The sequence below is a fragment of the Phyllobates terribilis genome, unplaced genomic scaffold, assembly GCF_046119375.1.
Source record: "Phyllobates terribilis strain yellow unplaced genomic scaffold, ASM4611937v1 Scaffold_2__4_contigs__length_985480577, whole genome shotgun sequence".
In the NCBI taxonomy this organism is placed as follows: domain Eukaryota; kingdom Metazoa; phylum Chordata; class Amphibia; order Anura; family Dendrobatidae; genus Phyllobates; species Phyllobates terribilis.
The window spans coordinates 950,664,271-950,691,289 of NW_027362762.1; the positions used below are offsets into that span (position 1 = coordinate 950,664,271).

At 52.1% G+C, this 27,019-nt stretch overlaps 1 pseudogene; it reads left to right on the forward strand.

Annotated features, from left to right (window-relative positions):
• The first annotated feature begins 7,032 nt into the window (after positions 1–7,032).
• LOC141248402 (dead end protein homolog 1-like) lies at positions 7,033–7,779 on the forward strand (annotated as a pseudogene).
• The last annotated feature ends 19,240 nt before the right edge of the window (positions 7,780–27,019 follow it).

The window sequence follows — 27,019 nt, forward strand, 5'->3', positions numbered from 1 at the left end:
TGGCCTCAGGGCAGCCGACGTGGATGATGGGGGTAGCAGGAACCACTCAGAGACGGTACGGTGTAGTTCAGGGTCTTTACTGGTGACAACGATAGACCCTCCCGGAGTACTGGCTAGCGATTGGGGCCTGGTCAGTCCTTGAGCAGATGGGATCTCCCCTGGCCAGGCGGAGTTGTAGGCCTCCCAAACTAACTGTACTCTTCTGGCTACCTTGCTAGAGGCGGGTATAAGTAGCCCACGTCCCTGAGTGTACCGTGTGGTGCTCACCCGTATGGCCGGTGACTCGGGGCCTTCTAGTAGCTTCCGCTCCACGACGGCGGTGCTGGTCCCATGCGTGTGACCGTGCCTTCGGATTTCTTGGCCAGAGGACCTGAAATCCCCTGCCTGACGGATTCTGCTGCTGGGTAGGAGTTAGTCCCCACAGCCTCGGACTCCGGGTCCGGTAAGAAATCTTCTCAGTCAGGGCGAGCTCTGCAGCTGCCAGCCCCTGACTCCTTGTAACACTGCTCCCACAGAGCTCCTGTTGTTTCTTCCCATAGCTGCTTCTCTTCTCTGTCTCTACTTCTGGCATGGCCCAGGAGCTGGGCCCAGCCGGAGCCACAGCTCCCTGTCAGCCCTCCTGGCTGAACTCTCCCTCTGAACTCTCTAACCCTGCCTCAGCCCCAGGTTTATATAGGGGAAGTCCTTCCCCTCCCAGGACTGGGCAGGAGGTGTGGCATGCATAGGATTCCTGACCAAGAGACCTCCCACCTGCTCTCAGACATAACATTGCATTACTGTGGAAACCAGACCCCTGGGGTGCCACATATGCATTTTGGCATTGCAGAAAACTGGCGCGGCACGAAAGAAGTCTTTTAGACAGAGGTGTGAGGTTCGGGTTAAGGAGGATGTTAGTCTTAGATCAGTTGCAGAATGGAGGGCACGGGAAGGGTGATAGACAGAAATAAGGGATGCGATATAGGGTGGTGCAGAACTGTGGAGCACTTGGTGGGTGAGAGAGATGAGTTTGTATTGTATTCTGTAGTGAATGGATAACCTAACCAGTGCATTTACTGGCACAGGTAGAGGCGTTGGTGAAGTGGCTTGATAGAAATACGACCCTGGCTGCTGCATTCAGATTGTATTGGAGAGGAGAGAGTGAGTGATTGTGTGGCACCCTGCTACCACAGGTACCACAGGACCCAAAAGGGTGCATGGACGGACTTCTCCACAAAAGGCCCTCACTACACACAGACACCTCCACCCTTCCACCTCATACCACCAGAGGGAGCCCTGTTAGGGATATATATACTGGAGGGTGGAGTTAGGTAGTCGGAGTGTGCTGAAACTTTAGATCAGTGAAGGAGCAGCATCTGAAGCTCACCCCAGGACATAAGCTGGACACCGGGTCCGCACCTACAGGGTCCTCTACAACCAGTAGGGACAACAGGCATACCAGGAGGATTCTAGACCCCTGGTTCACCTGAAGCTACTATCATTTTACAGAACTAGGAACCACGAAGGCCCCAGAGTCCAGGGACAGTGGTAGCCAAAGAAAAGTTCTACTACAAGCAGACAGGTGAGAGCGTGAAACAGCATAAAAGCTAGGCCTAGTTCCAGGCTGGCCATAAGCTTTAGAGAAAGGAAGAAACAGATCAGGAGGCCTTATAGCCGCTCACTGGGGAGAGTCCAGAAGTGCACCTTCCTATCAAGTACACTGGACTGTACCTGCCATCTACACCAGTAAAGGTACTGAAGCGAACCCCCTGTGTGCGTGTCCATCATTCCCCCTGACCCGACCGGGCCACCTCTCACCTGCATCCCTTCCATTAACCCTGCCCCGGGGCCCGCTCCGCCTGTGGGGAGCAGAAACAACCCAGCTGCCATCCCATCACCCCGGAGGTCTGCAGCACCGCCGGTACTCATTACCGGGAACCACAGTTGGTGTCACGAGACAAAACTGTTAACAAAACCCCTTTTAAAGAGTGACCCCAGGGTACGGGCCCGGGAGCCGACTGCCGTGACATCCCACAGAAGGTCAAGGCCCGGGTACCGAGTCTCCCCCAAATCCCCCTGGGCAAGTCAACTCTTCCTGGCGTCACAAACAGGATTTTGTGCCCGTTGCCACCGGATACTGTGTGCCGTATTTGAACTGTGTTTTAACTGTGGTGAACATCGCCGTCATTACCGCGTCGCCACGCGGGAAGAAGAGGGGCATAACCGCGGGAACCAGAGAGGCGTGACCATTAGTAGCGCGAAGCTCAAGCCCCGCCTCGCGCTCTGACGCAGCACCAGGAAGCATCAGGTCCTGGAAGGAGACCGTGATCTGCAGAGCGGCCTACCTGATAAAAGTAAAGAAGGTAGGCTACGGTTGACTAGGGGGGCGCAACTATGGCCGACGACCAGCAAAATGCCGGAGCACCGGTTAACGCTCCTGATGCTCAACTCGCGCCCGGCGCTGCTCAGGCCGGAGCGACCGCCCCACCAGCAGGGGTCGTGGCTCCAGTGATACCCATGGCCCTGCCGTATGTCCACAGGGTGGTGGAGGAGAGCAAACCCTCGCCACCTAGAGCTGATGACCCGGCTGGGCCAGCCTATTGTGGATAGGTGCTTCCCCGGAGGGAGCACCATTATTGAACTGCTGAAAAGTACTGTACATAGTTACCAGTAAGGGTACAGAAGAAAATTTAAAATCTGTGTGTGAACTGAAAAATTTATATGTGTGCATTTAGTTACCCGTGAGGGTATAGAGACTGTAGGTTATGGACGGTGAATAACCAAAGAACTGTCCATTGTAAATAGTTGCACTTACTAAGGTGCCCCCTATTGGTTTTATGTCAAAAGACCATTGAACAAAAACCCGCTTGGCGTGGCCGAAGACGTGGTCCAACACCTGGATCACTTATGCCCTGTAGCCACGCCCAGAGCCTACGTTAAGGGTTTTCAGACGGGTCCCTCATGCTGCTCATGTTGCACCTTCACCAGTGAGATGGACACCTGGTTATGGGACTCACTGTAACTTTGAAAATTTTATTTGTGTTATTGTTATCATAATTGTTGTTGTTACCTGTTTTACAAAAATGCTTCAGTCCAGGAGTACTGAGTTGTACTAGGGGGGAATGTGGCACCATGCTACCACAGGTACCACAGGACCCAAAAGGGTGCATGGACGGACTTCTCCACAAGAGGCCCTCACTACACACAGACACCTCCACCCTTCCACCTCATACCACCAGAGGGAGCCCTGTTAGGGATATATAGGCTGGAGGGTGGAGTTAGGTAGTCGGAGTGTGCTGACACTTTAGATCAGTGAAGGAGCAGCACATCTGCTGCTGTGTTGAGGGCCCCGAGCATGGCCGAGGCAAGGAGAGAGGAGTTAAGGGGGCAGAAGAGCATCTAAAGCTCACCCCAGGACACCAGCCGGACACCGGGTCCGCGCCTACAGGGTCCTCTACACCCAGTAGGGACAACAGGCATACCAGGAGGATTCTAGACCCCTGGTTCACCTGGAACCACGAAGGCCCCAGCATCCAGGGATAGTGGTAGCCAAAAAAAAGTTCTACTACAAGCAGACAGGTGAGAGAGTGAAACAGCATAAAAGCTAGACCTACTTCCAGGCTGGCCAGAAGCTTTAGAGAAAGGAAGAAACGGATCAGGAGGCCTTATACCCGCTCACTGGGGAGAGTCCAGAAGTGCACCCTTCCTATCAAGTACCCTGGACTGTACCTGCCGTCTACACCAGTAAAGGTACTAAAGCAAACCCCCTGTGTGCGTGTCCGTCATTCCCCCTGACCCGATCGGGCCACCTCTCACCTGCATCCCTTCCATCAACCCTGACCCGGGGCCCGCTCCGCCTGTAGGGAGCAGAAACATCCCAGCTGCCATCCCATCACCCCGGAGGTCTGCAGCAGCGCCGGTACTCATTACCGGGAACCACAGTTGGCGTCACGAGACAAAACTGTTAACAAAACCCCTTTTAAAGAGTGACCCCAGGGTACGGGCCCGGGAGCCGACTGCCGTGACATCCCACAGAAGGTCAAGGCCCGGGTACCGAGTCTCCCCCAAATCCCCCTCGGCGAATCAATTGTACATGGGGAATAAAGGAAAGTTGTGTGTCAAATATGACTCCAAGACAGCAGGCGTGCTGAGTGGGAGTTATGGTGGCACCACCTTACATGAAATTGCAAAGTCAGGTATAGGTAGGTTAGTAAAAGTCAGATATGGGTAGGTTAGTAAAAGTCAGGTATAGGTAGGTTAGTAAAAAATCAGGTATAGGTAAGTTAGTATAGGGAGGAAACAGAAGGAGTTCATTTTTGGAGATATTCAGTTCAGGTCCTTGTTGAAGAATTCTAAAAAAAAAATTCCCATCTGACAATGCTGGCGGCAGAGGTCACAGACAGTTCATTGGACAACCAAGGAGTATAGGAGAGGGAGACACAAACCAGATGCAGCAGAGGCAAGGGAACGCTGTCAAAGGTCTGGGACATTTTTCTTATACCCTCCCAGTGCACAGGCCCTGATACACGGGGTACTCTGACAAGGAGGGAAAAGTTTTGGAAGATACTGAAGGACTACCTTGGTGACCGTACCAGCGTCCTCCATGATTCCTCTCTGTGCCTTATTTACAACTGTTGGATATCCAAGCTGGACATGTGGCATGAACTGTCTCTGTACGCCTTGGAGGTCATAGCCGCTAGCGCTTTGTCAGAGATGGTTTTTAGTGCTGCCGGGGGCATTATAACTAATATAACTGATAAGCGCACTCGCCTGTCAACTGAAAATGCTGACAGGCTGACTCTTATAAAAATGAACAAGGGCTGGATTGGGCCAGACTTCTCAACACCACCAGATGATAGCATAGAACATAAACTCAAATCCAGTGGTTATTTTTTAGGGGGGTGGGGGTCTATTCCTATGCACCCCTTCATACCCAGACATGGGTAATATATATGCCTCAGGATTTCTTCTATTTTATGTCGCCGTCCTCCTTCTCCTCATCCTCCACCACCATATCACCAGGGTGACCATCATGCAACGCCCACATAATTTTTTTAAGGGTGTTTATGATGCGCGTAGGAACTATTTTTAGAGGCCTACCTCTAACTTCATATATCATATATAATATATATGTATACCCCCCAGAAGTCAATGTTTTTCAGCCCATACACTTAGTGCGTGGGCATTACCAGTGTAGGAGACCCACTCCTTAATTATAGAAAATACATTTTTAACTGTGGCCCTCCACTACTGTGACAAAACAGCTTATAATCTTAATCAGCCAGATGGTTAGATTTGTTAAGCCAAGATAAATACACTATTGTGTGTTTGTGTTGACTTGTGAATGTGTGGCGCCCCTGAGGGTTCGACCGCCACAGGGATGCTGCACTTCTTTTATGGAGTGTGGTGTTCCTCCTCTGAGGTAAGAACAGTGCGATGGTCAGGACCCTTCCTTCACATCCCACACCACACTTCTCCCACCAGAGGGGGCTAGAAGGCACTAGGTGCTGCCCTCCTGGTTACCGGGAGATTGGGGAACCAAGAGCTAGGGGAACCAATTTAGTGGGTGAGGGTGGAGGACTCACATTTTAGTGACACTTTAAATTTCATATTTAACAAAAAAAACATTTTGGTTCTGGGTCTCTTGTATTGTGATCTCACACGCTGAACGTGGATCCTGTGTGGGCCTGCAGTGGAGGGAGACACGGCCCTCGTACCCTAGCCTTGGGTCGACGGGCAGGTTGCAGATAAAGAATGTCTCAACCCGGTCAAGGACCATGACCAAGAAGGCCCGGAGCTTAAGAGTGTAGCTCCACCGCAAATGGATCACGGGAGGATGCAGACGGAGCGGTATACGCCACCTGTCCTCTCCAACCTGATCTATTCAGAGGGATTCCGGCTGCAAGAGGGGTACCGGCCCCCGACACCTGACCTCGCTACTCTACGTCCCGGTCAGGAAAGCCCGGTAGGCCCTGAGGATCCCACCGGGTAACGGAAGGAATGGCGCTGCCACCCGTACCCTTTTTCTGAGAGGAGTTCAGAGGGAGACCAGGCCTATCTACATACACACAGACAGGAAAGGACCCGGTCTGAAGTCTAGGAACACTCTGGTGTGGGGTCCTGATTTAACACTGGACTTACTCGGAGGTTGTCGGACCCCCTCGTCTCTGGTGACCGCAGAACTCCGCGAGGAGCAGGGAGTCGCCTTCCTACTGCCATCTCTTTCGTGAGTAAAGCCTTGGAAGTTCACCCCTATGGCCTCCGGACTCTTTATTCTGCACTACACTGCACTACACAGCACCAGATCTCCTAGACTACTACCCCCTCCATCTTGTCCTTCTGCCCCGAGGCCCTGCTCCGCCTGTGGGGAGTAGTAACAACGTTGGCTGCCATAACACCATGCCTCGGCGGACTGCAGCAGCGCTGGTGGCCTTCACCAGGTGCCACAGTGGTGTAGTCGGAATCAGCCACTCAACCCGGATAAGCCCATACCATTCTTTTTAATGTGACGGCCCTGGGCACGGAACGGGTCCGGGCCACGGCTGCACCCCATCTCTCCAACACAGGACCCGACTCCGAGTCCCCCATCTCCCAGGGTAAGGGGCTTACAGAAGGCTTTGAGGTGTCACAAATGTATGTGTATTTCTGTGGTGGGTCAAGAAGGACAGACCAGTATTTGTATAACCCTGATTGTTGTCTTCTCTTGGTTCTAAAACAATGATGGTTGTTACTATGCTAATTGCATATTATACTAAAGCCAGCTAGATGTTTGTTCACAAGAGCCCCTTGCTATACCAACTATGTAAATTGTTTAAAGGATCAAACAATGAGACCTGAACCCTGTAGAAAAATACCCTCCCTAATTCTTGACTTGTGGATGTGTACTTCAAAGGACAATTGAACTATTTAAGGAACATATGCCTCTGTAGCAGGAGATTAGAGACAGATAATTGAAAGAGACTTTACAAGGAGAATCAGAGATCAGACTCTCTGCAGACCATCAACTTGGTAGCAGGGCTTTATCCAAAGAGACACAGACACTGCAGGAGAGGAGCCATGGAACCAAAAGGAGCAGCCAGTGCAGCCTGCAAGCCTCAGATATGGCTCAACTCTGAGAACAGGAAAAATAAAGCTGGACTCGTCGAGTGGATGAGGAGCTCTAATGTATCACTGGTGCAAGAGAATGGACAGAGGTAATATGGTGGCCCCCCCTCCAGGTTGGGTTGGAGAAGCTCCTCCACATGGTTCTGAAAATTTTATTGGCAATATTCCTCAGGAGATCTATGAAGATGCACTGATACCCCTCTTTCAGTCTGTGGGAATGCTGTATGAGTTTCGGTTAATGATGACCTTCAGTGGCCTAAACCGTGGCTTTGCTTATGCACTTTATTTCTCAAAACGCATTGCAGATCAGGCCATTGCTCAACTGTGTAGTCATGAAATTCAAGGCGTAAAGAAAGAGATCTTTGTGTGTCTAAGCACCAAGAAGTGTGAGCTGATGTTGGACTGGCTGCCATTGCTTATGGAACAAGCTGCATTAGAGGACTTCCTGGGAAAAATGACAGACGGAGTAGGTACGGTTTCCCTCTATGCCAGTCCTTTCACCAACCTAAAGAATATGGCTGTGGTGAAAAACAACTCTCACCGAGAAGCAGCCCTGGCTAAGAAAAGTCTGTGTGAAGGTTCCCAAATACTCTATGGCTGCTTTTTTACTGTGGACTCCAGCAATCAATAAGACTTAAGATGCAATCTGGCACCTTGGCAAAGCCAAATTCTGTTCTCCCTCTGATATCTAACAAATAGGTCATGCTGGAGAAACTTGCACCTACTGCCACTCAGTGTCTTTGACGCGCCCCCTGGGACATATTCCTTTTTGAGGGGAATACCCGGCACCGGATCAGATGGGGGGTTGTAGTCTCCGAGCGGCTGTGACCCGGTCCCGTGCCCAGGGCGTCAAGCTAAGTGTTATGTGGCAGCTTTACAGATGTTACTAAAGTTCTTTTGTGTCGACTACGCCACCCGTTGTGATGCGGTCACTGTGGCCGCCTCTGCAGCAGGGTCCGCTGAGGCTGATGGTGGGTGCGCAGCTTGGTGAGATAACCCCCAACGGGAGGGGTATAGCCTCAGAGGGGACAGGCGCAGAGGATGGGGGTTGTGGTGGTGCGATGCAGCCGGCAATGAAGACAGACTCGGGTTGTGCAGTTAAGGGTGTTTACTTACTGCTGATGTTGTACTGGTCACTCCAGCTGCTAGTGACCACCCGAGCCGTGCTGCGTCCACCAGGTCCTGGATCCAGCCAACCCCCAAACAAGTCCGGAGCGTGGCCCTGAGCTCTCCCTCTGTCCTTTCTTCAGCCGTCCCCACCAGTGATTCACCTAAGTCCAGCTCCCTCGGGCCTTCTTTTGGGACACCCTTGGCCCTGGGTTCCCTGACCCTTCATGTGGTGTGCCTTCGGGGTGAATGTAGTGGGTGACCGTGACAGACACTGCCCACGGTCTCCGGTCTCTGGCTGGGGAATGTCTTTACCCCCACCAGCTTGGGTTCCGGTACCCTCTTGCTGACTCCTCACCCGGTGCTCTAATTTGGGTTCTTGGGTCCCTTCAGTCTTCCCCCTCTGGGTCTTTCTCTGCTCCACTCTCTCTCCAGGGCTGCTGTTTCCTTCTCTCTCCTCTCCAACTGACTTGTTCTCAGCGTCTGACCCTGATCTAAGTTGGTGCCCTCCTTATATATCCCTCTATGTGTGAGCTCAGGTGACCAGCACCCAATGAGCTCCTATCACTACCCAGACTGCTCCCCCTATCTGCCCCTACACTACATGGGATGTACCACCCCCCTCCCACTCCAGCCAGGAACAGGCTCGGTTGTACCTGCACATTTCTAAGTGGGAGTACCGTCGGCCTGCTCCTCTGGAATGGGATGTATGTAGTGCATGCAGTCTATCTGAGCTCAGTTCCACACTCCTTCCTTACCCGGGAGTGGAATATCACACCTCTGGGTTGAGGTGCAATACCCCTGTAGCAGCCGAATCCTCAGGGTGCTACATCTTCAGCTCCTTTGTGAAAAACTAATGTTTGGGCAGCCAGTCTACCAAATAAAATTCCTGAGATATGGAAAATGTGGATGGCTTCGCTTCTGGTACTGGGTACTGATACCAAATGGTGGCGTGCCAATTCACTGGATATTCCTGGCTGGAAAAGTACCAACAAGCTAAGGAGATAGTGTCCTCTATCATCATGAAGGAGTTTGCTTGTTGTCTAGAGGACCGACCACCGCTGCTGTCTACCTTGTGAACATTGTGTTATAACTTGCAAGGATTAAGAGGTTACATTGGCAAGTCTGGTTTTATAATAAAGATCCTGCTGTATATATGACGCGCCCCCTGGGCCATATTCTTTAGGGGAATACCCGGAGCCGGATCAGATGGGGGTTGTAGTCTCCGAGTGGCTGTGACCCGGTCCGTGCCCAGGGTGTCAAGCTCAGAGTATGTGGCAGTCCTACAGATGTTACAAAGTTCGTTATGTCGACTACGCCACCCGTTGGATTGCGGTCACTACGGCCGCCGCTGCAGCAGGGTCCGCTGAGGCTGATGGTGTTGGTGCAGCTTTAGATAGTATAACCCCCAACGGGAGGGGTATAGCCTCAGGGGGTCAGGTGCAGAGGATGGGGGTTGTGGTGGTGCAGCGTAGATGATAAGTAAAGACAGAGTCGGGTTGTGCAGTTCAGGGTGTTTACTTACTGCAGATATTCCGGTCACTCCGGCCTTCAGTGACCACCCGAGCCGTGCTGCGTCCACCAGGTCCTGGATTCAGCCAACCCCCAAGCAAGTCCGGAGCGTGTCCCTGAGCCCTCCTTCTTGTCCTTTCTTCTGGCCGTCCCCACCAGGGATCCACCTAGGTCCAGCTCCCTCGGGCCTTCTGTTGGGAGACCCTTGGCCTTGGGTTCCCTGACCCTACACGTGGTTTGCCTTCAGGGTGGATGTGGTGGGTGGCCGTGGCAGATCTTGCCCACGGCCTCCGGTCTCTGGCTGAGGTATGCTTTAGCCCCCACCAGTTTGGGATCCGGTACCCTATTGCCAACTCTTCACCCTGGGGTTGTACTTGGGTTCTCAGAGTTCCTTTCTGTCTCCCCCTCTGGGTCTTTCTGGCTCTCCTCTCTCACTCTCTCTGGGCCTGGGGCTGCTCTGCTCTTCTGCTCTCTTCCTCTCCTCTCTGCAAAGACTGGCTGACTGACCCTGATCTTAGATGGTGCCCACCTTAAATACTCCCTCTATGTGTGAGCTCAGGTGACCAGCACCCAATGAGCTCCTATCTTTACCAGGCTGCTCCCCCTATCTGCCCCTACACTACTGGGATGGTCCACCCCCCTCCCACTCCAGCCAGGAACAGACTCGGTCGTACCTGCACATTTCTAAGTGGGAGTACCGTTGGTCTGCTCCTCGGAAATGGGATGTGTGTAGTGCATGCAGCTGACTGAGCTCAGTTCCACACTCCATCCTTACCCGGGAGTGGAATACCACACCTCTGGGTTGAGGTGCAATACCCCTGTAGCAGCCGAATCCTCAGGGTGCTACATTCCCCCCTGGTAAATCACAGCACGTCCTCGGGCTGTAAGAGATAAAAAACACCAAACATACAATTTTTGCATAAACAACATAATAAACTATCATATAAAACTTTTCATAAAAACTTTTCATAAAAACATTCTTGTCTTCTGGTTCCTCCGGTCACGGTGCAACTTGTGACCGGGTAAAGTGCTACAGTCTCTTTAAGAAAACAGTTTCCTATAAAACCGGTAGGGGGCGCTTTAGGAAGCGCAACTATATACAAGGGGAAATATGGCCGCTCTCAGTCCTCGGCCAGGTATTAGGAAAGGGATGACCGCTCTCAGTCCTCGGTCAGAGGGATTAAGGGAAATACGGGTAACAGTTCAATTTACTGGTCCCAACGGGGACTATATTAGCAGCAGTAACAGTTCACTGTGCCCCGACGGGCAACTATATACAGCTTCTACTCCGCTGTACTCAACGACGACGTCCTCCTGCTCTTTCTTTGTGGACAGTTTCAGTTTCAGACCCGTTCGGGCACGTATGCTGGGCAAATAGATTTTCACCCAGGTGCGGCACTCTTGGTTTTATGGGCGCGGTGGTGGTGGCGCCCGGGTTGCCCAGGCCTTGCGGCCAGGCCTGGGGCACCTGGAAAGTGAAGGGCACCGTAAGGACGGCGGCGCCCTGGGCTACTTGGCCCTGCGACCAGGCCGGTGGCTCCGCGGAGGTAGGGGGCGCTGTTGGTATTGCGGCGCCCGGGGGTACTAGGCCCTGCGACCAGGCTGGTGGTACTTCCTGCTTGGTCACGCTCGGGGTCGAGGCGTGTGACGTCACAGGGGTCGCGGCTTCCGTTTGAGGCCTAGTCGGCGGCGGTGACGTTGCGGTTACGGGCACGGCAGGGGTTACTTCGGGCTCTGCGACGGGGAGCTGGGGCAGGTGCGCGGTTTCCCGGTTTGGGGTAGAGACGTCCCCTTTACCTGCCTCCTTTCGTTCAGCTCCCTTCTCGGCGCCGTCTCCGGCCTTCAGTCCTCCTGCGCCATCCTCAGAGGCGGTCTGTCTCCTCGTCTCGGGTGGCGTGCTCCGCTGACAGGTTCTTGTCTGCTGGGCCATCTCACGGCTCCACTCCGCCAACGTCTCTCGCTGCACCCGGGCCATCCTCCGTGCGAGGCCCTCCAGCGCGGTCTGTGCACACTCCCGATCTCGGGGGAGCTGTGCCAGGACCTCCACTAAGCCTAGTGGGGTCGTTGCTTCTAGCAGGCTCCTGACCAACGGGTCGGTGCTGCTCTGCTCTCCTCCCGCTGTCTCTAGCAGGCCTTCTGGAGTGGCGACCGGCAACAGGCTCCTGACCACTGGGTCGGTGCTGCCTGGAGTGGCGGCCCGCATCAGGCTCCTGACCATTGGGTCGGTGCTGCCTGGCTCTCCCTCCAGACGTCTTGTCTCCGGGTGCGCTCTCTCCAGACTGCTCCAGGCGACACCCATCTTTGCTCTCTTCTTCTCAGTCCTCCCACTTCGAGGGCGGTCCCGGGGCCACTTGGTGATTGTCAGCTCCAGGGGCAGTTCTTTCACGCTGACAGACACCTCTAGCATCACAGTCTCTGTTGGTGGGGGCGGTTTCCACTTTTGGCGCCATTTTCGGTCCTGGCCCACGATGGGAGGCGGCCTCTTGCCACCCTCTGGCACGCCCATAATGGCGTCCGCTCTTCCAAGGCGGGAAATCTTCGGAAATGGCGGGAATCGTCTCCCAGTGGCGGGAAACTCTGCAGATGGCGGGAAAAAGCTGTTAATGGCGGACAACCGGCGGGAATCGATCTGTGATGGAGTCCGATGGCGGGGACCCTCCGGAACCGGCAGGAGACTTCTTTTTGAGGTAAACTTGTTCTTTTCTTCAGGCACGCAGTACCCGGGTGTTGTGGGCACGTAATCCTGCCGACTACGCCAAAGTTGACGCGCCCCCTGGGCCATATTCTTTAGGGGAATACCCGGAGCCGGATCAGATGGGGGTTGTAGTCTCCGAGTGGCTGTGACCCGGTCCGTGCCCAGGGTGTCAAGCTCAGAGTATGTGGCAGTCCTACAGATGTTACAAAGTTCGTTATGTCGACTACGCCACCCGTTGGATTGCGGTCACTACGGCCGCCGCTGCAGCAGGGTCCGCTGAGGCTGATGGTGTTGGTGCAGCTTTAGATAGTATAACCCCCAACGGGAGGGGTATAGCCTCAGGGGGTCAGGTGCAGAGGATGGGGGTTGTGGTGGTGCAGCGTAGATGATAAGTAAAGACAGAGTCGGGTTGTGCAGTTCAGGGTGTTTACTTACTGCAGATATTCCGGTCACTCCGGCCTTCAGTGACCACCCGAGCCGTGCTGCGTCCACCAGGTCCTGGATTCAGCCAACCCCCAAGCAAGTCCGGAGCGTGTCCCTGAGCCCTCCTTCTTGTCCTTTCTTCTGGCCGTCCCCACCAGGGATCCACCTAGGTCCAGCTCCCTCGGGCCTTCTGTTGGGAGACCCTTGGCCTTGGGTTCCCTGACCCTACACGTGGTTTGCCTTCAGGGTGGATGTGGTGGGTGGCCGTGGCAGATCCTGCCCACGGCCTCCGGTCTCTGGCTGAGGTATGCTTTAGCCCCCACCAGTTTGGGATCCGGTACCCTATTGCCAACTCTTCACCCTGGGGTTGTACTTGGGTTCTCAGAGTTCCTTTCTGTCTCCCCCTCTGGGTCTTTCTGGCTCTCCTCTCTCACTCTCTCTGGGCCTGGGGCTGCTCTGCTCTTCTGCTCTCTTCCTCTCCTCTCTGCAAAGACTGGCTGACTGACCCTGATCTTAGATGGTGCCCACCTTAAATACTCCCTCTATGTGTGAGCTCAGGTGACCAGCACCCAATGAGCTCCTATCTTTACCCAGGCTGCTCCCCCTATCTGCCCCTACACTACTGGGATGGTCCACCCCCCTCCCACTCCAGCCAGGAACAGACTCGGTCGTACCTGCACATTTCTAAGTGGGAGTACCGTTGGTCTGCTCCTCGGAAATGGGATGTGTGTAGTGCATGCAGCTGACTGAGCTCAGTTCCACACTCCATCCTTACCCGGGAGTGGAATACCACACCTCTGGGTTGAGGTGCAATACCCCTGTAGCAGCCGAATCCTCAGGGTGCTACATATACAGTACAGACCAAAAGTTTGGACACACCTTCTCATTTAAAGATTTTTCTGCATTTTCATGACTATGAAAATTGTACATTCACACTGAAGGCATCAAAACTATGAATTAACACATGTGGAATTATATACTTAACATAAAAGTGTGAAACAACTGAAAATATGTCTTATATTCTAGGTTCTTCAAAGTAGCCACCTTTTGCTTTGATGACTGCTTTGCACATGTAGCACCCCGAGGGCTCGGCTGCTACAGGGGTATTGCACCTCAAACCAGAGGTGCGATATTCCACTCCCGGGTAAGGATGGAGTGTGAACCAGGACTCAGTAAGCTGCATGCACCACACACACCCCATTTCCGAGGGACAGCTCAACGGTGCTCCCACTAGACAGAAGTGCAAGCACGACAGCATCTGTTCCTGGCTGGAGTGGGGAGGGGGAGGAAAACCCAGTGGTGTAGGAGCAGATAGGGGTGGGTCTCTGGGCATAGGTAGGAGCCCATTGGTTGCTAGTCACCTGGGCTCGGGTGTCAGAAGGAGGTATATAAGGTGGGCACCATCTTAGGACAGTAGTCAGTGCAGTGCAGAGAAGAAGCTAAGAGTGAGAGGAGAAGACAGGAAGCAGAGCCCCTGCATGGGCTCTGCTCCGCAGGCAGGCCTTGTCAGGAGGCTGGAGCCTGAGAGAGAGAGAGAAAGGAGAATGAACAGAAAGGACAGTAAGAAAGGAAGCAAGGAACAGGAACACAGAGAAAGGCCCAGAGACACGAGGACAGAAGGAACCCCATATGCCCAGGAGATACAGGGTGAAGGGTTGGCAGAGCAGGGTACCGGAACCCAAATTGGTGGAGGCGACTAATCCTCAGCCAAAACCGGAGGTTGTGACCACATCTTGGTGCGACCCCTCACTACATCCACCAGGAAAGCATACCACATAGGGTCAGGGAAACCGGAGAGAGGTTTCGCCGACAGAAGGCCCGAGGAAGCTGGACAAAGGTGGGTCACTGGTGGGGACGGCCAGAGAAAGGAAAGGAAGGGAGTCCTGTGCCACGCTCTGGAATTGCCTGGGAGTTGGTCGAGCCCCTTGCCTGGAGGACGCAGCAAGGCTTGGGCAGTCACCGCCGGTACCGAGGTGACTAGGACCAGTAAAGAACTGTGAGTAAAGCATTGGAAACTGCAACCACACGTCTCTGTGTTTCATCGCCGCACCAGCACCATTAGTACTGGGACGCTCACACCATCACTACCATCATCTACTCCAGCTGCCCTGAGGGAATACTTCTCCCGTGGGGAGTTATCCCATTCTTGGCTGCGCATATAACATCAGCCTCAGCAGTCTGCAGCGCAGCGGCGGTCCCCACTGACCGCAATCCACGGGTGGCGTAGTCGGACACTTATTATAACACCAATAGACTGCCACTGGTTTGACCGCCCTGGGCACGGACCGGGTCACCGCCACGGAGAACTACAACCTCCAGCTATCCGGCTTCGGGTATCCCCCTGCACAACACAGGCCCAGGGGGCGCGTCAACTTTGGCGTAGTCGGCAGGATCGAGACCAACCCGCCACAAACGGGTATTGCGTGCCTGAAGAAGATTGTGCATGTACCTTGAAAAAAAGTCTCCCGCCATTTCCCGAAGTTTCCCGCCGTGCGGAGTCGTTTCCCGCCATCCGGAGCCGATTCCCGCCATCAGATGCCATCTTGGACCGTTTCCCGCCATCGGACGCCATCTTGGGTCATTTCCCGCCGTCTTCCCGCCATCCGCAGTCGTTTTCCCGCCATCAGGCGCCATCTTCGGGATGCCGGGCGGGAAGAAGAGGGGCGTGGACGCCGAAAGCGCGCGAGATCTGAAGCTCCGCCCCACGCACTGACGCTGCGTAAGGTCCTGGAAGGGAGAGGGAGCGACGCTGACGTCACAGGAGCGCGACGCAAGGTCCTCAACCCCGACGATCGACTGCGGAGCCGCGGCCTACGGAGGAAGATCAACGCAAGGTAGGCCACAGTCCACCAGGGGGGAGGAGGACACCAGGAACGGAGAGCAAGATGGCGGACCGGCAGCAGACCAAGCTGCCCAGCATCGGCAGTGCCCCAGCCGTCGCCGGCCCCGACCAGCGCCAGGAGAAGAGGAGTGATGCAGGAGCGGTCGCGGGAGCAGGTAAGAGGAGTCTCCCTGTCCCGGACGCTGACAGCGTCAGCCTGCTCCCGGGCCCCCTGGTGGAGCCGCCAATCCTGGGCGCTGCAGACACCGACCTGCTCCAGACCCCGCAAAAAGCCCTGCTGCCGAGCCCTCCAGCCCTGGTCACTGCCGCCACCAGCCCGCGCCCAGGCCCAAAGTCGCACCCTCTGACCCCGGGCGTCATTAACAGCGACCTTCTCCAGGCCCGGTCGCGAGGCCTGCTGCACAAGGGGGCGCAAAGGGACTGTATGCCCTCGATGCCCACCGTCTAACAGAGGAGGAGCTGCGGTACCTCCCAGACATGGACTACCCTGAGGATCCGGACGGATCTGAAGAGTACGAGGAAGGGGCATCGGGAGGACACCGTTACCAGTGAACGGTAAAGTGGAACTGTATATAGTTACCCGTCAGGGTACAAGAACTGTTGTGAAACTGTTGACTGTGTGAACTGTTACCTGTGTGCCCCTAATCCCTAACCAGGCTGAGGACTGTGAGCAGCCATTCCCCTAAGAAGAAAGAACACCTGGTTGCAAGTCGCACCACGGCCAGAACTCAAGAATGTGTTTTTGAAAAAAAAAAAAAAAAATGTTTTACTTAAGAATGTTTTCTACTGAAAAAGTTTAATATGCTGCTAAAATAGAAATGCCAAAGTTTTATATGGTGTTTTTGCAAAAAGAGTTCCGGTGGCATTAGCAAAGTGTTTTATGAAGAAGTTTATACCAGTAACGTTAAAAAGAAAAGAGTACCTCCCATAAAGGGATGAGTGAAAAGTTAATGTCTTATATGCGAATGCATTCTAAAAATTTGTATGTTTTCAAATTGTTTTGTTCTCTTCCAGCCCGAGGACGTGCTGTGATTTACCAGGGGGGAATGTAGCACCCCGAGGGCTCGGCTGCTACAGGGGTATTGCACCTCAAACCAGAGGTGTGGTATTCCACTCCCGGGTAAGGATGGAGTGTGGACCAGGACTCAGTAAGCTGCATGCACCACACACACCCCATTTCCGTGGGACAGCTCAACGGTGCTCCCACTAGACAGAAGTGCAGGTACGACAGCATCTGTTCCTGGCTGGAGTGGGGAGGGGGAGGAAAACCCAGTGGTGTAGGAGCAGATAGGGGTGGGTCTCTGGACATAGGTAGGAGCCCATTGGTTGCTAGTCACCTGGGCTCGGGTGTTAGAAGGAGGTATAAAAGGTGGGCACCATCTTAGGACAGTAGTCAGTGCAGTGCAGAGAAGAAGCTAAGAGTGAGAGGAGAAGACAGGAAGCAGAGCCCCTGCATGGGCTCTGCTCCGCAGGCAGGCCTTGTCAGGAGGCTGGAGCCTGAGAGAGAGAGAAAGGAGAATGAACAGAAAGGACAGTAAGAAAGGAAGCAAGGAACAGGAACACAGAGAAAGGCCCAGAGACACGAGGACAGAAGGAACCCCATATGCCCAGGAGATACAGGGTGAAGGGTTGGCAGAGCAGGGTACCGGAACCCAAATTGGTGGAGGCGACTAATCCTCAGCCAAAACCGGAGGTTGTGACCACATCTTGGTGCGACCCCTCACTACATCCACCAGGAAAGCATACCACATAGGGTCAGGGAAACCGGAGAGAGGTTTCGCCGACAGAAGGCCCGAGGAAGCTGGACAAAGGTGGGTCACTGGTGGGGACGGCCAGAGAAAGGAAAGGAAGGGAGTCCTGTGCCACGCTCTGGAATTGCCTGGGAGTTGGTCGAGCCCCTTGCCTGGAGGACGCAGCAAGGCTTGGGCAGTCACCGCCGGTACCGAGGTGACTAGGACCAGTAAAGAACTGTGAGTAAAGCATTGGAAACTGCAACCACACGTCTCTGTGTTTCATCGCCGCACCAGCACCATTAGTACTGGGACGCTCACACCATCACTACCATCATCTACTCCAGCTGCCCTGAGGGAATACTTCTCCCGTGGGGAGTTATCCCATTCTTGGCTGCGCATATAACATCAGCCTCAGCGGTCTGCAGCGCAGCGGCGGTCCCCACTGACCGCAATCCACGGGTGGCGTAGTCGGACACTTATTATAACACCAATAGACTGCCACTGGTTTGACCGCCCTGGGCACGGACCGGGTCACCGCCACGGAGAGCTACAACCTCCAGCTATCCGGCTCCGGGTATCCCCCTGCACAACACAGGCCCAGGGGGCGCGTCACACACTCTTGGCATTCTCTTGATGAGCTTCAAGAGGTAGTTACCGGAAATGGTCTTCCAACAATCTTGAAGGAGTTCCCAGAGATGCTTAGCACTTGTTGGCCCTTTTGACTTCACTCTGCGGTCCAGCTCACCCCAAACCATCTCGATTGGGTTCAGGTCTGGTGACTGTGGAGGCCAGGTCATCTGATGTAGCACCCCATTACTCTCCTTCTTGGTCAAATAGCCCTTACACAGCCTGGATGTGTGTTTGGGGTCATTGTCCTGTTGAAAAATAAATGATGGTCCAACTAAACGCAAACCGGATGGAATAGCATGCCGCTGCAAGATGCTGTGGTAGCCATGCTGGTTCAGTATGCCTTCAATTTTGAATAAATCCCCAATAGTGTCACCAGCAAAGCACCCCCACACCATCACACCTCCTCTTCCATGCTTTACAGTGGGAACCAGGCATGTAGAGTCCATCCGTTCACCTTTTCTGCGTCGCACAAAGACACGGTGGTTGGAACCAAAAACCTCAAATTTGGACTCATCAGACCAAAGCACAGATTTCCACTGGTCTAATGTCCAATCCTTGTGTTCTTTAGCCCAAAAAAGTCTCTTCTGCTTGTTGCCTGTCCTTAGCAGTGGTTTCCTAGCAGCTATTTTACCATGAAGGCCTGCTGCACAAAGTCTCCTCTCAACAATTGTTGAAGAGATGTGTCTGCTGCTTGAACTCTGCGTGGCATTGACCTGGTCTCTAATCTGAGCTGCTGTTAACCTGCGATTTCTGAGGCTGGTGACTCGGATAAACTTATCCTCAGAAGCAGAGGTAACTCTTGGTCTTCCTTTCCTGGGGTGGTCCTCATGTGAGCCAGTTTCCTTGTAGCGCTTGATGGTTTTTGCAACTGCACTTGGGGACACTTTCAAAGTTTTCCCAATTTTTCGGACTGACTGACCTTCATTTCTTAAAGTAATGATGGCCACTCACTTTTCTTTACTTAGCTGCATTTTTCTTGCCATAATACAAATTCTAACAGTCTATTCAGTAGGACTATCAGCTGTGTATCCACCAGACTTCTGCACAACACAACTGATGGTCCCATCCCCATTTATAAGGCAAGAAATCCCTCTTATTAAACCTGACAGGGCACACCTGTGAAGTGAAAACCATTTCCGGTGACTACCTCTTGAAGCTCATCAAGAGAATGCCAAGAGTGTGCAAAGCAGTCATCAAAGCAAAAGGTGGCTACTTTGAAGAACCTAGAATATAAGACATTTTCAGTTGTTTCACACTTTTTTGTTAAGTATATAATTCCACATGTGTTAATTCATAGTTTTGATGCCTTCAGTGTGAATGTACAATTTTCATAGTCATGAAAATACAGAAAAATCATTAAATGAGAAGGTGTGTCCAAACTTTTGGTCTGTACTGTACAAAAACAAAGCTAAAATGGATTTTACTGGAAGAAATGTTAAGAAACATTCTTTGCAGGGTCATGACTTGTATATAAGGCCAAATATATATATATATATATATATATATATATATATATTTGGCCTTATATACAAGTCATGACCCTGCAAAGAATGTTTCTTAACATATATATATATATATTTGGCCTTATATACAAGTCATGACCCTGCAAAGAATGTTTCTTAACATTTCTTCCAGTAAAATCCATTTTAGCTTTGTTTTTGTATGTCAGTCCGTAAAAGTGGCGTAATACTCTGACAACATTGTTCACAGATATGGTATTGGTCAGCGACCAATTGTGAATAGGTTTGAGCATACAACTGGCATAATTTAAATGGAGTATAATATTTGACACATTCCCTAAAAATTTCAGTATTACTACCGCAGTAATATCTGATACATCTGACGACCACGGTTTTAGCCACTGGCCTTGTCGTACACTTAATATTGGTCAGCGACCAGGTGTGAATAGGTTCAACAACACACAGCTGCCATACTATAAATGAAGAATAATATTTGACTCGCTCCCAAAAATTTCTGGATTATTATCGCAGTAATATGGGATCACGTCTGATGACAATGGTTTTAGGCACATGCCTTGTAATATGCTATTGGTCAGAGACCAAGTGTGAATAGTTTGGAACAACACACAACTGGCAGACTTTAACTGGAGTATAATATTTGGCATGCTCCAGAAAATGTCACGATTATTACGGCAGTAATATGGGATCACATCTGATGACCACGGTTTTAGGAGGTGGCCTTATAGATGTGGTATTGGTCAGCGACCAAGTGTGAATAGGTTCAACAAAACACAGCTGGCTGACTTTAAATGGAGTGGAATATTTGGCACGCTCCACAAAATGTCACAATTATTACCGCAGTAATATAGGATCACGTCTGATGATGGAAAAGTTTCTCTGCTTCCACAATACAGCAATGCCAATGAAATGAAAAAAATCTGCCTGTATTCTGCTAACAAGCAAATGGAGCAGTACAATGGTGTACTGTATTGCTTTGTAAGCAAATAATCAGGATTAAGAGCAAAAAAAAATTCCCCTGATATGTAAGGCTATGAATCTGTAATAGCAGCAGACAGAACATGCAAAGGACCCTTTTGTGCTGTATACACTGTCCACAAACCCTGCCTGCCTAACTCCTGCTATCACCAATAATATATGTAGCTGGATTAGTCCTCAGAAGGACTGTTAGTTCAGATGGATAGATACATGTGCATCTCACTAAATTAGAATATCATCAAAAAGTTAATTTATTTCAGTTCTTCAATACAAAAAGTGAAACTCATATATTATATAGAGTCATTACAAACAGAGTGATCTATTCCAAGTGTTTATTTCTGTTAATGCTGATGATTATGGCTTACAGCCAATGGAAACACAAAAGTCATTTTCTCAGTAAATTAAAAAAATTAACAAAAAACATCTGCAAAGGCTTCCTAAGCATTTAAAAGGGTCCCTTAGTCTGTTTCAGTAGGCTCCACAATCATAGGAAAGACTGCTGACTTGACAGATGTCCAGAGGCAGTCATTGACACACTCCACAAGATCCCAGAGTCTGGAGGAAGAGTGGAGAAGCCACAATCCAAGCTGCTTGAGGTCTAGTGTGAGGTTTCCACAATCAGTGATGGCATGTCATCTGCTGGTGTAGGTCCACTGTGTTTTATCAAGACCAAAGTCAGCACAGCCGTCTACCAGGACATTTTTGGCTATGTGCCCACGATGCAGAAATGAAGCAGAAAATTTCTGCAGCATTTCTGCATCTCCCTGGCAGAAAAAACGCATGCAGATTGTGCATGCGTTTTTCCTGCAGAATACATGCGGATTCACATGCTTATCCACATGCGTTAATGCATGTGTTTCCGCATGCGGACTGACAAGCACTTTCCAGGCGATAGCATCACTTGGAAAGTGCTTGACAACTAGGTCACACTGTATAAATCCATACAACCGGCACAGATTTATATAGTGTGACCGTAAAAATAAAAAAATAAAAGCTATACTCACCCCCGATGCCGCCGCGTGTGCTGTCGCGCTCTTTCCTGGTTCCTTCGTGGCTTGCCAGCATCTCGCGAGACAGCCTGCGGTCACATGACCGCGACGTCATCTCAGGTCCTGGAAGGAGAAGCGCTGCAGGGGCCGCCGGACAGGTGAATATAAACTTTATTATTTTATTCTTTTTTTTACAGGTACAATGGTACCCAGGTCTGGATGAGAGTCTCCTCTCCTCCAGACTTGGGTACCATACGCACATTGAACAGCATATAATCCGTTTGTACAAATGTACAGACACGGATTCTATGCGTCTCAATGCAAGTCAATGGCGGCGCTTCCGCAAAATTAATGAACATGCTGCGGATTTATGAGCGCTGCAGAAATGCTGCGGAAAAATCCGCAGCATGTGCATTGACATTGCGGAATGCCATTGGGGACCATGGGGTGCGGATTACCATGTGTTTTTAATGCGTTTCCGCTGTGGAAATTCCGCAGCATAAACGCATGAAAAACGCATTGTGCACGCAGCCTTAGAGCACTTCATGCTTCCCTCTGCCGACAAGCTTTTTGGAGATGGAAATGTCATTCTCCAGCAGGACTTGGCCCCTGTCCACACGGCCAAAAGTACCAATACCTGGTTTACACACAACAGTATCACTGTGCTTGATTGGCAGCAAACTCGCCTGACCTTAACCCCGTAGAGAATCTATTATAGAGAATCTATGGGGTATTGTCAAGAGGAAGATGAGAGACCCCAGACCCAACAATGCAGACGAGCTGAAGGCTGCTATCAAAGCCACCTGGGCTTCCATAACCCCTCAGCAGCCACAGGCTGATCGCCTCCATGCCACATTGCCGCATTGATGCAAAAGGAGCCCCGACCAAGTATTGAGGCATTGACTGAACAGACATTTCGGATTTTAAAAATATTTTTCAAGCTGTTGTTATAAAGTATTCTAATTGACTGAGATAATGACTTTTGTGTTCTCATTGGCTGTAAGCCATAATCATCAACATTAACAGAAATAAACATGTGAAATAGATCCCTCTGTGTGTAATGATTCTATATAATAGATCCCTCTGTGTGTAATGACTATATAATAGATCCCTCTGTGTGTAATGACTATATAATAGATCCCTCTGTGTGTAATGACTCTATATAATAGATCCCTCTGTGTGTAATGACTCTATATAATAGATCCCTCTGTGTGTAATGATTCTATATAATAGATCCCTCTGTGTGTAATGACTCTATATAATAGATCCCTCTGTGTGTAATGACTCTATAGAATAGATCCCTCTGTGTGTAATGATTCTATATAATAGATCCCTCTGTGTGTAATGACTCTATATAATAGATCCCTCTGTGTGTAATGACTCTATAGAATAGATCGCTCTGTGTGTAATGACTCTATATAATAGATCCCTCTGTGTGTAATGACTCTATATAATAGATCCTCTGTGTGTAATGACTCTATATAATAGATCCCTCTGTGTGTAATGACTCTATATAATAGATCCCTCTGTGTGTAATGACTCTATATAATAGATCCTCTGTGTGTAATGACTCTATATCAGAGGTCCCCAACCGCCGGTCCGCGGACCAGGACCGGGCCGTTGGGGTTTTTCAGCCGGTCCGCGGCACCGCCACAGACAATCACTAAACATTGACAGTGTGCTCTGGTCTGCGGTGGCTCAGAGCACACTGTGTGGGGTGGATGCTGCCCACTGTTCTAGACTCCCGCAGGGTAGACCTGTAGAGGACCTGTGATGACATCAAGGTACATAACTGTGATGTCACCACAGGTCCTGAAGCAGGATGAAGCAGGGGCGGAACTACCGCCCGTGCAGCCGGTTCATTGAACGGGGGCCCCGAGGGAGAGGGGGCCCCTCCAGCCTCCAGCATGACTGCCCTGACTCCAGTATGGGGCCCGGCCGGTAGGAGCCCCCTCGGAGCCCCCCTCTTGTGCGTCTCTCTCCTCATGGGGCCCCCGGCCCCATGCAAAGCGCCGGGTCCAGGACATCTCATAATTCCTCTGACTTCCGGTCATGTGACGGCGCCGTCACATGACCGGAAGGCAGGAGAACCTGGTGTCAGCGATTTGGACGAGCGCCAGGATTCTGCAGGGATCGCATGGGGGTAAGTATAACAAGTTTTATTTTTTTTTTAAATACAATTAACTAGGAGTGGGGGGAATGGGAGATGCACATGGGGGGAGGGGAGAGATGAGAGATCCACATGGGGGGAGGGGAGAGATGAGAGATCCACATGGGGGGGAGGGGAGAGATGAGAGATGCACATGGGGGGAGGGGAGAGATGAGAGATGCACATGGGGGAGGGGAGAGATGAGAGATCCACATGGGGGGGAGGGGAGAGATGAGAGATGCACATGGGGGGGAGGGGAGAGATGAGAGATGCACATGGGGGGAGGGGAGAGATGAGAGATGCACATGGGGGGAGGGGAGAGATGAGAGATGCACAAGGGGGGCAGGGGAGAGATGAGAGATCCACATGGGGGGAGGGGAGAGATGAGAGATGCACATGGGGGGAGGGGAGAGATGAGAGATGCACAAGGGGGGCAGGGGAGAGATGCACATGGGGGGGAGGGGAGATATGAGAGATGCACATGGGGGGAGGGGAGAGATGAGAGATGCACATGGGGGAGGGGAGAGATGAGAGATGCACATGGGGGGGAGGGGAGAGATGAGAGATGCACATGGGGGGAGGGGAGAGATGAGAGATGCACATGGGGGAGGGGAGAGATGAGAGATCCACATGGGGGGGAGGGGAGAGATGAGAGATGCACATGGGGGGGAGGGGAGAGATGAGAGATGCACATGGGGGGAGGGGAGAGATGAGAGATGCACATGGGGGGAGGGGAGAGATGAGAGATGCACAAGGGGGGCAGGGGAGAGATGCACATGGGGGGGAGGGGAGATATGAGAGATGCACATGGGGGGGAGGGGAAAGATGAGAGATGCACATGGGGGAGGGGAGAGATGAGAGATGCACATGGGGGGGAGGGGAGAGATGAGAGATGCACGGGGGGGTGAGAGATGCACGGGGGGGATGAGAGATACACGGGGGGATGAGAGATGCACTGGGGGATGAGAGATGCACGGGGGGGATGAGAGATGCACGGGGGGGGGATGAGAGATGCACGGGGGGGTGAGAGATGCACGGGGGGGGATGAGAGATGCACTGGGGGATGAGAAATGCACGGGGGGGATGAGAGATGCACGGGGGGGTGAGAGATGCACAGGGGGGGATGAGAGATGCACGGGGGGTGGATGAGAGATGCACGGGGGGTGAGAGATGCACGGAGGGGGGGATGAGAGATGCACGGGGGGGGGATGAGAGGTGCACGGGGGGGTGAGAGATGCACGGAGGGGGGTGAGAGATGCACGGAGGGGATGAGAGATGCACGGGGGGTGGATGAGAGATGCACGGGGGGATGAGAGATGCACGGGGGGATGAGAGATGCACGGGGGGTGGATGAGAGATGCACGGGGGGGATGAGAGATGCACGGGGGGTGGATGAGAGGTGCACGGGGGGGTGAGAGATGCACGGAGGGGGATGAAAGATGCACGGAGGGGGATGAGAGATGCACGGGGGGGTGAGAGATGCACGGGGGGGATGAGAGATGCACGGGGGGTGGATGAGAGGTGCACGGGGGGGTGAGAGATGCACGGAGGGGGATGAGAGATGCACGGAGGGGGATGAGAGATGCACGGGGGGTGAACTGCACATGGGGGGGTGAGAGATGCACATGGGGGGGTTATGTTTACATAACTTTGTTGCCTTATGAAGGGCGGGGGGGGCCCCCAAAAATTTCTTGCAAAGGGGCCCACTACAGTCTGTGTCCGCCCCTGGGATGAAGTAATTGCAGCTGAACAGCAGCTGTCAGGACAGCTGCCCTGTCCTGCTGCAGGGCGTGATGGGGCCTCAGTGATGCGGCTCCTGGCACAGCACATTATGTGGGGCTCCTGGCGGGGACCTGGTCTACACTATATGATAAGTATGCACTAAACTCCAAATCCCTCCATTACCCCGCCCCCATATGACCAAAGCCCCGCCCACCCCACCCCCTCCTTGCTGGGCCATGGAAAAATGATCTTGCTTCAAGCCGGTCCCTGGTGCAAAAAAGGTTGGGGACCACTGCTCTATATAATATAGGAGATTCACTTTTTGTATTGAAGAACTGAAATAAATTAACTTTTTGATGATAGTCTAATTTAGTGAGATGCACCTGTATCTTGCTGTAGAATACCTATATCTAACTATTACACCGCCAATTCTCTCCCTAGCTCAGCAGCACCTCTCCCTACTCTGCCTGATTCCAGAGTGACTGTGACGAGCATGGCGGCGCCCGGTCTTATATAGACCTGATGACGCTGTGCGGCCAGCCAATCACTGTAATGCCCACAACCAACATGGCTACGGCATTACAGTGAGTGGCAGGCAATCCCTGCATGTTAATTGGCTCTCTAAAGAGCTCCAAGCCGGCGGGGAGGGGACCCGAGCTCCCACCTGAGTATCCCGGAAATACTCACCGAGCGCCGAGCATGTCGAGCAGTGAGATGCTCAGGTGAGTACCAAGCAGTAGCGAGCACGATCGCTCATCACTTGTAATAATGTTTTGAACTTTTGGCTTTCCGGCTCCATATCTCACCATCCTCTACGGCTTCGATCGTGAGACTCCCATCATTTTATAGACAATCATCTTGGCTATCTCATACATCAATGTGACTTACAACTATTTAGCATATGATTAGTTATGCAGATTCTTGTCATGTCACTGCATTGTTACTGTTTTGCTCCTGGCGGCACATAAATCCTTTTCTTCCTGTAAACTACAAAAGACAACCTGTTCTCACATTCCCTAATAGCTCAGTGTGTTATTAGGTTGATTCCCAAGTGAAGGTCACTGGTTTGAATCGAGGAGCCGCCATGAAGAAGATTTCCCAAGAAAAAAGAAACAGCATCATCCAGCTCATCCATAGCAGTCTCTCAGCCAAGAAAATTGCCAACCTACATCATGTGAGCGCCATGCCAGTTGAAAGAATACAAAATGAAGTCCGTCCATCCAATAGAAAGCCAAGAGGTGGACGTCCAGGTAAAATATCGAAGTCAACAAGTCGGCTCATCACAAGGTCTATCAGTTCTGGTGCTACAAACACTGTAATCGTAATAGTGAGATCACAGACGTCCATGCCAGTGTCGCGCCCCCTGGGCCGTGGGGTACTCAGTGCCGGGCCGGTCGCTGCTAGGGGAGATGTCACAGTGGCGGTGACCCGGTCCGTGACCCAGGGCGGTCAATCAAAAGGGGGGTTATTTACAGGGGATTTATAGTTTTTATATATAGTTCGTGACGCCACCTGTGGTATGCGGCTATATGGAGCCGCCGCTGCGGAGCAGATCTTCTGGAGCTGTTGTTAATGCAGCAGAGTTGGTTTAGCTCTCCACAGGTAGAGCTTAGCTCCAGGGCTGTGCTCAGATGTTATGGATGTTGCGGTGTAGTGCAGGGGGTGATGGCGCAGCAATAAT